This window comes from Microtus ochrogaster, chromosome 1 (genome assembly GCF_000317375.1).
Source record: "Microtus ochrogaster isolate Prairie Vole_2 chromosome 1, MicOch1.0, whole genome shotgun sequence".
In the NCBI taxonomy this organism is placed as follows: Eukaryota; Metazoa; Chordata; class Mammalia; order Rodentia; family Cricetidae; genus Microtus; species Microtus ochrogaster.
Genome location: NC_022009.1, coordinates 101,335,578 through 101,350,710, shown reverse-complemented (window position 1 = coordinate 101,350,710; position 15,133 = coordinate 101,335,578). Strand labels below are relative to the sequence as shown.

The following is a 15,133-nucleotide window of genomic DNA, read 5'->3' as shown; positions in this document are numbered from 1 at the left end:
GATCTAAGAAGAAGAAGAAGAAGAAGAAGAAGAAGAAGAAGAAGAAGAAGAAGAAGAAGAAGAAGGAGGAGGAAGAAGAAAGAAGAAGGAGGAAAGAAAAAAATAAAGAAAAAAACAATAACAAAGCTGGGCAGTGGCGGCGCACGCCTTTAATCCCAGCACTCGGGCGGCCGAGGCAGGCAGATTTTTCTGAATTTGAGGCCAGCCTGGTCTACAAAAGCGAGTTCCAGGAAAGGCTTCAAAGCTACGAGAAACCCGTAGTCTCAAAAAACCGAAAAAAAAAACCAAAAAAAAACAAAGAAAGGAAGAAAAAAAGGAAAAATTCTTCCTAAAACTCAAGAAGGAGAGAGGAAGGGTAGAAGAAAGAAATGCATTATCAAATACATTGGCAGTAGCAACTAAAATAGCAAAGAACATGAATATGCCTCAGGAGCGACACACAAGAGGGCCAAAGCCCAGCATAGACAGAAGAGTCCACACAAAGTCTATGGTCTCGACAATGTTATAGATATGAATACTTTGCATTGGTATAGATCTTGGTCTACTGATACAAATTTTAGGTCAATTTTGTCATGTGTATATTTCTGCTCTTGATTAAAGTTATTGTGTTTGGGCATCTCATTTAAAGATGTAATGTATAATTAAGAAATACAGGATAATAGTCATCTATAATAGCCAAGCTTGTAGTCATGTTAGTTAGGTTTTCTAGATGTACAGAGATATATTTCAGATGAATAGTTACTGAATATGGCATTTAAAATATTTTAAAAACTTAGGACTTTTCTTAACAATGAGACACATTTGCTCCTGGCAACACCAATCTACTTCAAGAGAATGATGGGCATCAAAGAGGCTCCTTATGGAGTTTGCTAGCCATCTGAGCAAGAAATTGCTCTTGCCTGGACTGCTTGATGTTATGCTGTATGAACTGGATATGCAGGATCCACAGAGAAATGACTACTGAACTTGCCTAAAGATGAGACAATCCTTCACGGTTCCTGCTTCATGAAAGGTCTGCCAGACATTCTTCAGAATACAGAAAAAGTGACTGACAAACTGCCAATATAGTCCAAACTGTCTTTGAAATTTCCTACTTCATGGAAAAGTCTGCCAGATACTATGGGCCTGTAGGCTGAAGACAAGTGCCCCAATGGTACAGAACTTTGGGTGACTACTATCCAGGCAGCAAGATGTCTCTGTTAATTCTAGAATTTTAGAAGTTGCTCACAATGCACTACTTCCTGTTTATTTAGATAATATTATATCCTTCTGGAGTCTTTGATGGAATTGAAAAATAGTTTTACTTAGTTATGATAAAAGATAAAGTAGATACAAATATTGCAACTATAATTCTTGCTTGATACCTGTTTTGTTATATGTAACTTAACTATGTTAAAGCTAAAACCTTTTTTATTTGAACAGAAAAGGGAAAATGGTGTGAGAAGTCCTTCTGTATATGTGTTGCTTTTATTGGTTAATGAATAAAGAAACTGCTTTGGCCTGTTACAGGGCAGAATAGAGCTAGGCGGAGAAAGCTAAACTGAATGCTGGGAGAAAGTAGGCAGAGTCGGGGAGAAGCCATGTAGCTGTCAAGGAGCCAGATGCCTCCATTGAAGCCAGCTGAAACTTTGCCACTGGGCCACAACCTCGTGATGATGTACAGATTATTATAGATATGTTAATTTAGGATATAAGAGCAGCTAGAAAAACACTTAAGCTACTGGCCAAACAGTACTGCATATAATATATAGTTTCTGTGTGATTACTTCGAGTTAGGACAGCTGGGAAACTAGTGGCCTCTGACAACACTACAATGTTGTTAGGCAGGGAACAGCAAACTCTAAAGCTTGTTTTGCACAAATATGCACATTTGCTCCACTAGAATTAATATATTAGGGGATGTCTTAATCTCTTAAAATTTTGTGTTTGCTTCTGTGGGATTACAACTTCCAGAAAACTAAGTGACACAGAAAACAGCCAGTTGAAACAAGTCCTGTGGGCATGCACAGCACATTGTTGCAAAGCCATCAAACATCTACCAGTTACCTCAGTTCACCCTGTGTACTCTGAGCCAAACTATGCCACATCTACCCACATCTGATACTACCTTGTATCAGATTTCAAAAAACCTACCTCTTCACAGTAATTGGCAAACTATACTCCTTTGGATGTTCACTTCCAAAACAAGCTAGCTTCAAGTGTTTTTCCATGAAAAAAACAATGTACCATTTTCTTCAGTATTTAGGTATCTGTTAATTATTTTACATATGTAAATCTATGCTACCTTTTTAAAAGAGTCATTTTAATGTGTATGTGGTCTTGTATGACTGTTGTATGGTTCCTTGGAATTAGAGGTAATTTGTTAGCTACCTCAAGTGGGTGCCTGGATGTGAATTCATGTCCTCTGATAAAATAAGCATCTTAACCACTGAGCTATCTCATCAATCCCCGTATGTTATCATTTTTATTAAAGTCCTATTTTGCTGTTATTGGGGTCTTGATTTTTGAGATAGGGTCTTTCTATGTAGCCCATGCCAGTCTGGAACTTGGCTTCCAGAGTGGATTGCTAAGACTGTATAGGCATGTACCACCTTTTTTGTATTTGTGATGCTGTGCCAGGTCCATTTTCCCCACATACCCTGTAGTTTTTATTCTGAACTTGCATAATACAATGTCTTTTAGGAACATGTATGCCCTGATATAGATAGAACATATACAAAACAAAGAGAAAGATACTTAACAACGTAATAGAACTACCTATCTTACAAATTTTTAAAAGAATGTTACAAGGTTAAGTTAGACTCATCAATATATAAAAACAAAACAAAGCTATCATCCTGGTTCAATAAAGGTATTCAATAAATATTACAGTTTACTTCATTCTTCATTTTGATGCAGTCTTGAAACATTGAAAATCAAAGGAGATTTTGTGAATAGTCAATGAAATCTCTCTGAAAAACCAACAATACCATTTTAAGTAGACCCTATTATCATGGGGAAGGAACGATGATTGCTATTTAGCTACTTGGTACAGCAAAGTGTTTGAAAGTAGAAAATCCATGCTAAGACTATGTACCCTACCCCAGCTCTGCATTTAGAAAAGCAAACTTTCATTTCTCCTTTTGTACAAAGATAAAACATCGAAAAACTCACACACCCTACAGTTTCCTCAGCAAATCTAATGGATACTCCAAATTACCTCAACTAAAGTTTTGTTCATCCTATACTAACAAAAGATAATCACAGTAGAGAATAGGAGAGGTGGGTAGCCTCAGTCAGGCATAACACAGCAAACACTTGTAATTCTAGCACTCAGAAAGATGCAGCTGGAAAGACTACTACAAATCTTATGCTAGCCTGGGCTATATGGTGAGTTCCAGACCAGCATGAGCAACAGAAGACTATCCCAAAAACCAAATTCAGCAGCTAAGGGCACTGGCTTCAACTGCAAAAGACTAGGGTTCCTCAACTCCACCATCTACTTGGTAACATACAACTAACTGTAGCCCTCCTCTAATTTCTGTGAACACTAGGCTAGGCATGCACACATGGTGCACATACATATATGCAGACAAAACAGACATTTAAAATAAATCATTTTTTAACCAAAACCAAAATTTAGAAAACAACAGCTCCATCATTTACTTCAGCACAACTTTTGTTTTACTTTAAAAATAGGAACTTTGGCTGGGCGATGGTGGCGCACGCCTTTAATCCCAGCACTCGGGAGGCAGAGGCGGGTGGATCTCTGTGAGTTCGAGACCAGCCTGGTCTACAGAGTTAGTTCCAGGACAGGCTCCAAAGCCACAGAGAAATCCTGTCTCGAAAAACCAAAAAAAAAAAACAAAAAAAAAAAAAAAAAAGGAACTTTAAATAGTGAGTTCAAGGCTAGCCTGGTCTACAAGAGCTAGTTCCAGGACGGGCACCAAAGCTACAGAGAAACCCTGTCTCGAAAAAAAAAAAAAAAAACAAACTTTTTTTTTTGGTGTGTGCTTTTTTAAAAAATATTTATTTATTATGTCTACAATATTCTGTCTGTGTGTATGTCTGCAGGCCAGAAGAGGGCACCAGATCTCATTACAGATGGTTGTAAACCTACATGCAAGAAGAGGGCATCAGATCCCACTACAGATAGCTTGTGAGCCACCATGCAGTTGCTGAGTACTGATCTCAGGACCTCTGGAAGAGCAGCCAGCTGGTGCTCTTAACCACTTAGCCACCTCTCCAGTCCTGTTTTGTCTTTTAAAATTACAACTTTAATACAAATCTATGTGAAAGGCAAAGCATACTTCAAAGTTTAGATACCTAACTATACACTTGCTATTCCAACAAAATCCCCAAAAATCAAGATTATAACCACAACATTAAAGTCCTCCATAGCCTAATATCATATTTTAAAATGTCACTCTCAAAACCTCTTCACTTGCACTTTTTAACACCAGAACAACAAAATGGCGTTCTTTTAAGAACAAACTTTCCTAACCATCAGTTTTCTCTCATCAACATGACTGTCTACAAAGAAAAAGCAGTAGTTATATGTGAATACTGACAACTGGCTCAACTCAATACTAAGTTAAATCAACTGCTTACTCTTTCCTACATCAACTTCACAACTTCGATCAATCCTAAAACCTCAACTTGATTTTTAAATTTTCGGAAAAAGAATCACAAAGGAAGTATAACATACATCTGAGTCAGGTGGTAGTGGCGGTGCACAACCTTTTTTTTTGTTTATTTTTATTGTATGTGCATTGATGTTTTGTCTGCATACGTCTGTGTGAAGGTGTCAGATCCCTTGGAACTGAAGTTACAGACAGTTGTAAGCCATCATATGGGTGCTGGGAGTTGAACCCAAGTCCTCTGGCAGTGTAGTCAATGTTCTTTTTTTGTTTGTTTGTCTTTTGAGACAGGGTTTCTCTGTGAAATAGTCCTGGCTGTCCTGGAACTTGCTTTGTAGACCAGGATGGCCTTGAACTCACAGAGATCCGCCTGCCTCTACCTCCCAAATGCTGGGATTAAAGGCGTGCGCCACCACCGCCCGCCACCACTGCCCGGCAGTCAGTTCTCTTTAACAGCTGGGGCATCTCCCTAGCCCCAGTGGTGCACAACTTTAATCCCAGCACTTGGGAGGTAGAGGCAGGTGGATCTCTGTGAGTTTGAGGCAAGTCTGATCTACAAAGAGAGTTCCAGGACAGCCAGGGCTACATAGAGAAACCCTGTCTTGGGGGGGGGGGGGTAACGTATTTGAACATTTATATTTATTTTCTATTCATGTTGTAACACTACATGTAGTGGCCCCCAGTCTAGCTGTGTAAAAATCATTAGTAGAGCTTTAAACACATGGCCAAGTCTTTCCCTTTAGAGACTAATTTATCGAACACCTGACAACAAACCTCTTATCAGTTTTTTCTCTAATGCTAAAACAAGCAAAAATGAAACAATGACAAAGATTTCCTTTTTATTATGCTTTTATAAAAATAGGCCATGCAAATGAAATAATACCATGATTCATTCATAAATGCAATTTCCAAGGTCTTACCAAACAAATAACGCAGGCTCTGCCCAATATCCTACAATTACCCTGTATAATAATACAGTCTATAATGCCAAGGACCCAGATCAACTATCTTCTCTGAAAATACTCATGCAAACACAATTCAAAGAGCCTTTTCTCTTGCACTGTAATTGCTATTTTAACACCTGTTTTACACAACATTTATTTAGCACACATGTACTATATACATTACCCAATATGAACATAGCAATTAACAAAACAAAGTCCCTATCATAAAATCCACATTTTAAATGCAAAAGATGTGATAAATATACAGCTAAGTATATATCAATGGTCATAATACTGGAGAAAAAACCATGAAGGAAGTAAGAAGAAGTAGGTTGAGAAATACTCCTGATCAAAGAAGGTTCAAACAACGTTTAGAGGACTCCACTTAAACACAGGCTCAAGAGAAATGTGCAAATGGATCCATGCAGTTTCCTGGAAGAGAAACTTCCCAACACCCAGTTATTCGTGTATGCTCTATCAGACAATGTGGACCTTTTGAGTACAAACACACACTTTAATGAACAATATGTATGTATGTATGTATGTATGTATATATGTATGTATGTATGTATGTATGTATATGAATCAATCCTCTATCTTATGCACATTTTCAGAAGCTGAAATAGTAAAGGAAATAAGATGGCACACTAAAAAGTAACCCATCCAGTTGAGGCCACTTCGTCAGCTGCACTCTAGACCTTGAATCCTGCAGGGTGCCAAGTGTTCCCTGGAAAACAAGTTTCTCTGGAAAACTCTCATCAGTGCTTCACATCCCATAGAACTGCTGGGATGGCAGTTCTATTATCAAATGCACATGACCTGGGACTGTATGGCTTTGCAATATCTATGAAATGTAACTGTAATTTCAGTTCCTATAATTGTCTGCTTCTATAAGAATACAGTATTGTTTACTATTGAAAACTGAGCTGAACATGGTGGCACTCGTCTTCAATCCCAGCACTCAGGAAGCAGAGGCAGGCAGATATCTGTTAGTTCGAGGCCAGCCTGGTCTACAAAGTAAGTTCCAGAAATTCAGGGCTGAAACCCTGTTTGGGGAAACAGGGAGAGGGGATGGAATGGGGAAGAAGTCAAGACTTAATTCTTGGGGGCTGGAGAGATGGCTCAGTGGTTAAGAGCACTGTCTGCTCTTCCAGAGGTCCTGAGTTCAATTCCCAGCAAACACATGGTGGCTCCAAACCATCTGTAATGAGATCTGGCGCCCTCCTCTGGCGTGTGGGTATACATGGAGGCTGAAAGTTGTATATATAATAAATAAATATATCTTTAAAAAAAAAAGACTTAATTCTTCATGTAAAAATAAATAAGCACATCATTTCATTAGTGTATGGCAAAAGCAATTTAGGAGAGAGAAAGGATTAAGTCACAATTCCAGGTTACAGAGCATTACTGCAGGGAAGTCACAGCAAGAGCTGTCTTATAGTTTCTATTGCTGTGATATAACACCATGACAAAAAACAACTTGGAGAGGAAAGGGTTTATTTCATCTTTTTTCCCCAAATAATGTCCATTTATAACACAGGCAGGTTAGGGCAGGAACCTGAGGCAGGAACAAATGCATAACCCAGGGAGGAGTGCTGCTTTCTGGCTTGACTTGCTCAGCCCTGCTTTCTGTTAGGACCCAGGACCACCTGCTCAAGAGTGGCACCACCCCCAGTGAACTGGGTCCTCTCACATCAGTCACGTTAATCAAAAAAACAAACAAACAAACAAAAAAAAAAACGTATTACAGAATTTCCCAAAGGCCAATCTGGTTAAAGCATTTTCTCTACTGAGATTCTCTCTTCCAAATGACTCTAGCTTGGATCAAGCTGGCATAGACCTAGCAGCACAAGAGCACTGGTGATATTACACCCACGAACAGAGCAAATTAATTAGTTTTCATGTTTGCAGTAAGTTGGAGTTAACCTTGCCTAAGGAACAATGCCACCCATTGTGGGCAGATATTACCACCTCAATTATCATAATCAAGATAATCTCCCACTGGCTGCCCATAAACCAACTTGATCTAGACAACTACACACACACACACACACACACACACACACACACACGTATTTCAAGACAGTTTCTCTGGCCTCCAACTCAGAGATCAACCTGTCTCCGCCTCCTAAATGCTGGGACTAGACAATTTCTCATTAAGACTCCTTTCCCAGCCAGAATCCCAACCTAATGAATAGCTCTGACCACAGTGGGCTGATCATCTCTCTTCAAATGACCTAATCAAAATAATCCCCCACAGGCATGCCCAGAGGCCTGGCTCCTGGATGGTTCTAGAGCTCAACAAATTGACAAATGAGTTTAACCAGCACAGACACGGAGAAGAGAAAGAAAATGAAAAGAAAGTAAAGGGGAGACTCCTTTCCTAGGTGATTCTAGACTGTCACGCTCACAATTAAATACAGTCATTTCAGTTTACAACCTACTTTCCTCTTCACTAACTGGTAAGATTAATGTGTATCAAAGAACTGTCTTAATTTTCTTGACTGGCACGCCTCTAATACCAACACAAAGACAGATCTCTGAGTTCAAGGCCAGCTTGGTCTACACAGCAAGTTCTAGGCTATATAAGACCTTGTCTCAAAACAAAATCAAACAAACAAATAAATAATAAAAGCCAGCTTAGGGTTAGTACAGGAGCTTGCCACACCAAGCCAGAAGGCCTGAACTGGAACCCCGGAGCCCACATAATAAAAGAACACACAACTGAAAGCTGTCCTCTGCCTCCACATGAGTGTTGTAATATGCACTCCAACGTGCAAAATAAATAAATGTAAAAAAAATGTTAAGTTTTTCTTAAATTGTTTTAATGAAAGCCATTACCTTGTGTAGCTAATATATGTTAATGAAGACATCAAATTTTTTAATAAGTAAATGTTTCTTCATGATCAGTTAGTATCTGATCTGATTATCTACTTTATGTATCTCCATTAAGGGGTTGTATAAAATTTCTCAGGTAAAAGGAGATCACAAGTGGAAACGGTTTAAGCAGTCCTGGTTTACATGAATATAGTATAGGCATAAATATATTAAAACCAATTTCAGAAAGAAAAAAGAAACCAATTTCAAAGTAACTGCCTATACTCAACTGCAAAACTAAAATAATGTCACACTGAAATTTAAATAGCTGATCCTGGCATGTGTGTGCCATGGTTTGATCTCCAATTTGGGCAGATGTAATAGAAAAAAGGCAGGTGACCCTTCCTGTGCATATGGAAATCTCCTTGTTAATAATTCCTAATATGAATTTCATCCACAACTAAACTAACCTGTCACTAATTATAAGGACACCTTTTTTCTTTCTTCTTCTCTCCTCTCACATCTCTCCCTCAAATAGTAAACACTAGATAAGTATGATTTAATTGCTCTGAAAAAAATAAAGTCTGATTCCTGACTCCTAGCTCTAGATGTGAACCCTAATTTAACTTCAGTCTGTTTGCTTAATAAAAATATCTGCCTGAGGCCAGCGGGATAGCTCAGCGGGTAAAGACGCTTGCTGCCAAGTCTGATGACCTGAGTTTGATCCCCAGAACCCACATGGTGGAAGCAGAGAACCCACAAACTGCCTCTGATCACAACTCACTGTGGCATGTGTATGTGGGCACGCATGTGCAAGCATACACAAACAAAATAAACAAATATGTAAATTAAAAGTCTGCTTTGCAACCTTCTGAGATTTTGAGATTAAGAAAGAACTCTCAAAAGTGCACTGCAGAGAAAGTCATGGTGGCACACACCCATATCTAGTACTGAGAAATCAGAGGCTACTCTGAAAAGTTGAGAGCACAGCCTGGAAAATGGAAGGTGTTCAGTAAATCACAAACTATCACCAAGCTCCTAACCTCTTTCTTATATTTTTAGTTGTGAGTCTAGTCTTTAACAACTGAGCCATCTCTCTAACCCACAATTCCTCCCCACCCCGAGACAGGGTTTCTCTATAGCTTTGGAGCCTCACCTAGAACTCACTCTGTAGACCAGGCTGACCTTAAACTCACAAAGGGATCCGGGTGCTGTGATTAAAGGCTTGCACCACCACTGCCCGGCTCCTACTAACCCTTTTCTAAGAAATATTCTGCCCTTGGAACTTAAAACAAATCACTCAAATTAAAGTTCAAAACAACATTTATAATTCATTTGTATTTTATGTACATTGGTATTTTGTCTTCATGTATATATCTGTGTGAGAGTGTTGGATCCCCTGAAACTGAAGCTTAGGCATGAGCTGCCATGTGGGTGATGGGAATTGAACCTAGGTCCTCTGGAAGAGCAGTCAGAACTCTTAACTGCTGAGTCATCTCTCCAGCCCCAAAACATTTATTAACAGTGGTACATATTCCCACTTTGGATTTTATTTTCTTATGACTCACATTAACATCTAAAGAGTAAAAGAGAAGGATGCAGCAGTAGTAACAACAACCAGCTTGTGATTTTATTTAGGCATGGAGGTTCCACTTTTCCACTGGGCTGAAATCTAAAAGGTGTGGGTGTTGGCCACATCTTTCTTACCATAATCCTAGATACCAAGAAAGTGATGTAAAGCTGGGCATTGGTGCCACACACCTTTAATTCCAGCACTCTGGAGACAGAGGCAGGCTGTTTTGTGGGTTTGAGGCCAGTCTGATCTACAGAGTGAGTTCCAGGACAAGCTACAAAGAGAAACTCTGTCTCAAAAAACCAAGAGAGTGATGAAAAGCTTTAGGACAATTCTCAAACTTCTCTATCAGTGTTTCTCAACCTGTGGGTCACAACCCCTTTGGAGGTTGAATGACTTGTTCACATTGGTTGCATAAAACTATCAGAAAACACAGATATTTACATTACAATTCATAACAGCAGCAAAATTACAGTTATGGTAACTGAAAAGACCGACAGAGGCAGCCAAAATCAAAATTACAGTTATGAAGTAGCAATGAAAATAATTTTATGGTTGAGGATCACCACAACATGAATTGCAATAAAAGGTCAAAGCATTAGGAAGATTGAGAACCACTCATCTAGATGAACAGCATGAAAAGTATACAGAGGCCACAATTTTCTAACAACTTCATTCTCTAAACATATTAAAATGATGTGAAACTTTAAAAGGACTGGCAAGTAACTAAGCACAATCTCACATAATATAATATACATAGACTGTAACACCAAACGTTATCCTTTTTCTCTAGATGAACTGGAGACAAGAGATACTCTGCAGATGCTTTTATCAGGTTATAACCAGGCCTAGTCAGGACACAGCACTGGGGAGAAAGGGAGGGCAGATGTGCAACAGATGTTATTGCAGGTATCAAACAAAGCCAGGAAAACCCACTGTAGAAAGTATGAAATTGTGCAAAATGATACTTAGACCACTTTCCATTAAAATACTGAGCCAGAAACATTTCATCATTCTGAAATAGAGGGTGAAAGTCCCTGTGAAGTATGAACTGGTGCTGCATCAGTTTATTAAGTGGGGAACACAACGAAAGGAGTGCTGCTGTCACCAACCCTACCAAAACTTGATTCTAGCACTAGACAATGCCCTACTTTCTCTTTACCTGACAAGAAAAAGTGGGGGAAGAGACCCTTAAAATTCCCGGCACTATGGTGAACGTCTTTAATCACAGAACTCAGAAGGCAGAGACAGGCAGATCTCTGAAAATTTGAGGTTAGTCTGGTCTATACAGTGAGTTCCAGGACACTCAGAACTATGTGAGACCCCATCCCACCCTCACCCTACCCTGTCTCAGAAAAAAAAAAAAGAGTTGACACTGTAAAAGTTGAAACAGAATCCCAGCGTTCAGGAGGCAGAGACAAGCCTCTCTGTGAGTTGGAGGCCAGCATGGTCTACAGAATGACTTTCAGAACAGCCAGGGCAGGGGCAGTTACTCAGAGAAACCCTGTCTTAAAAAAACAAAACCAAAACTAAAACAAAACAAACACACACACACACACACACACACACACACACACCCAAAGCTAAAACAGATGCAATTTTGAAACAAAACTATTATTTTGCTTGGTAACATTTTCTTCATTCCTAATGCCTGCCAACAATAAAAACACTGTATCTCATTTTCTTCTTCATTTAGTGATTTACACATTTTTCTTATTTATGCCTTATCACAATAAATCCTTTAGTAAGCTAGCAAAAATGCTCAGTGAGTCAAAGTGCTTGCCACTTAAAAACCTAAATTTCATCCCTGGACTCACATGGTAGAAAAAAAGAACCAATTCCAGAAAACGGTTCTCTGCCCTATACATATGTGTGTTAGCATGAGGCGTGCACACACATTCACACAAACACACGATTAATAAAATGTTGTAAAATAATAAATTTTTGTACTGTGGTTTTAGCAATGAAATTAAAGGGTTTTTTTGTCTCACCATCACAACCAAGAACCATAATTCTATAAATTCTTAAACATATTCTACTAAGTCTATAATGCAGAATATTATTTTGCAATAAAACAGAACAGGCAACTGATACAAGTGAAAACTTGTATAACCCAACAAGGAACTTCTGCTGCACTGAAGAAATGCCAATCTGTAAGTTATATACTATCTTTATGATTCTCTTTAGTAAATAAATGCTCTTTAAAAAATTGCTCAAATAGGAGACACACTAGTCAGGGTTGCTAGACAGTGGGTGGGAGAGAGGATGGGAAGGATATAGGTGGATGTGGCTCTAAAAGGGCAACCCAAGGCTCCTTTGTGTTGACAGAGAACTGTCATATCTTGGACATGGAGAAGAACCTACACATGTAATAACACTGCATAGAACTAAACACACACAACTACAAGTTAACTTGGGAAATGTGAATAAAATTGGTAGACATTATCAATGTTACAATCAGCTATAACATTTTATAAGATATTAATATTTGGAAAAGTAGGTAAAATATACAAAGAATATCTCAAGTTACATGTAACTTTATGGCTCTCTCAAAATAAAAATAATTTTTAGAAGAGGAGGTATATACTACTCGGTGATAGCATCTGCCTAGCATATGCAACAATACCTGGAGTCAACCTCAATACATGAATATACACAGCCACACAGTTGATTCTGTTCAGCATGGTGGCTCATACCTGCTACCCAAGTACGGAAGAAATGGAGGCCTGCCTGTACTACAGATTAAGACTCAAAAGAAATACAAACAAAAAATAAAAAGGTGTCACTAACAGTTGGAAAACTTGAATATTAGAAAAAAACTATTAATGGTATTACAACCATACAAGGCAACATCTTTTTTTTGTTTTTTTGGTTTTTTTGGTTTTTCGAGACAGGGTTTCTCTGTGGTTTTGGAGCCTGTCCTGGAACTAGCTCTGTAGACCAGGCTGGTCTCGAACTCACAGAGATCCGCCTGCCTCTGCCTCCCAAGTGCTGGGATTAAAGGCGTGCGCCACCACCGCCCGGCTATAAGTATAGTTTTCTTTTGTTTCATATGTATGCAAAGAAAAAGTAATCTTGGTGATATGTTAAATATAGGTAAAAGACTTAAGCGTATTTTTGGTGCTCTCCATATTTTCCCCTAGTCAGTATAAACAGAGGGAGAAGGAGTTGGGAGACAACCCAACCCCTGGCTCCAACCTCCAGCATAATAAAAATAAGGAAAAATAAAGGGACAAGGGGGTGGGTGGGTAAATGTTGCAAGAAAACTATGCTATAATTCTACCTACACATCAATTAGTCTTAAAATAATTGAACGTAGCCAGGCCTGGTGACACAGGCCTTTAATCCCAACACTCGGGAGGCAGAGGCAGGCAGATCGCTGTAAGTCCAAGGTCAGCCTGGTCTACAGATTGAGTTCCCCAAAGCTACAGAGAAACCCTGTCTTGAAAAACAAAAATAGATAGATAGATAGATGGATGGATGGATGGATGGATGGATGGATGGATGGATGGCGAGCGCGGCTCACCTGCTTCCATGTACAAGTCCTGGGCTAGATAACCAGCACAGAAATAATAACAGCAACTATTCTAGACTTCAGCTGATGAGACGGCACAGTGAGTAAAAACACTTGCTGCCAAGTCTGTTTTTTTGTGTGTGTTTTCAGACAGACAGGGAGAGAAATGTCTCAGAACACAGGAAAAAAAAAAACTATGCTACAATCTCACTTCAAACAGTCTGAAAACAATATCATTAATATTTTACTTCAATACGAACTGGTTATCTATAATGGATATTTCTGCAATATCAGTTACCTCAACATAAATGGTTATTTACAATTATGTATTTTATGTATATGAGTGCTCTATTTGCATGCACAGCAGAAGAGGGCATCAGATTCCACTATAGATGGTTGTGAGCCACCATGTTGTTGCTGGGAATTAAACTCAAGACCTCTGGAAGAGCAGTCCAAGTGCTCTCAACTGCTGAGTTACACAGAAAGGAAGGGAAAAAAACCTAAATTTCCATATTTCTTTGTCAAGCAAGTGAATTATAATTGTAAGCTAAATGGCTAACACTAACACACGCTCCAAAATTCAAGATAGTCTCTCTCTCCGTTTTTCGAGACAGGGGTTCTCTGTGCAGACCAGGCTGGCCTCGAACTCACAGAGATCCGCCTGCCTCTGCCTCCTGAAAGACGTGCGCTACCACCACCGCCACTCAAGTACTAAATTTGGCAAACGTACTTCATTTCTTCCTAAGAAAATGTTTGTGCAAAAGAAGCGACCCATACACTAAACACCGAACAACAACGGCAAAAGAACGTGCTACAATGTATTAATGACAGCTCCAAGACTTCAGGGCACAGTTTACAAAGTAAACAGGCTCAATCCAGTGCCCCTGGAAATTAACAATGCATCTATTTTTTATGCAAACGGCAAACATCCAAAACACAGCTAGCTTCGGCAAGAGCCGTCTCAGAAGACTCGGAAATTATCTTCTGCTAAGTTTTGCATCGGTGTTTTTAAAACTTCACAGCGTAAAATCTGTGCGAGAACTTCCAACCGGACCGCCCCTTAGATATGAGTTCCACCTCCTCCGGAGAAGGGTGGCGGGGTGGGACAGCTCTGCTCTCAAACTAAGAAAATGTTTTTATTCCCCCCACTCTCCCCAGGGGAGGCAGGGCCAAGTGCACAAGCGATTACACGGAGGTAGCAGACTGCAAAGGTCCCTTCGTTTTTCCATCCTTCTCCCCCAACCCCCGCCACCACTCGAGTCCTACAGTGACCCCGGCCGGGCGGGGACAGGTGAATCCCAGGTGGGGAGGAAGAGGGAGGGACGGGCCGCGGAGGAAGAAGCGCGTTCAAGGAATGAATGAGTCGTGCCTCAGCCACACCACCTGTTCCTCCCGACGGGTGCCACCCCGAGCAGCCAGCAGGATCCCTGGCCAGAGCGGGCCGCGACTTGCAGCCCGTGCGGCCCGCTGGCCCCACTCAAGGCCAGGCTGCTCCTCCCTTCGCTCGAGGAGGGGAAAAGGCGGCCGCGAGGAAGCCGGGGCGTCGGGGCCTAGCCCGGAACCGAGGCCTCCGAAGCCCGCGGGCCGTGACCGCGCGGACCGAGATGGGCGCCACCGGGGCGAGACGAGGGAGCGCGCTCCGCCGGGCAGCACGGCCGAGGCGGGG

General features: G+C 40.2%; 1 protein-coding gene across 1 annotated transcript in view; it reads right to left on the bottom strand.

Moving 5' to 3' along the window:
• The window catches only part of Naa15 (N(alpha)-acetyltransferase 15, NatA auxiliary subunit), a 70,682-nt gene that overhangs the window by 55,247 nt on the left and 302 nt on the right, over nucleotides 1-15,133 (bottom strand). The gene's annotated exons all lie outside the window — the stretch shown is intronic.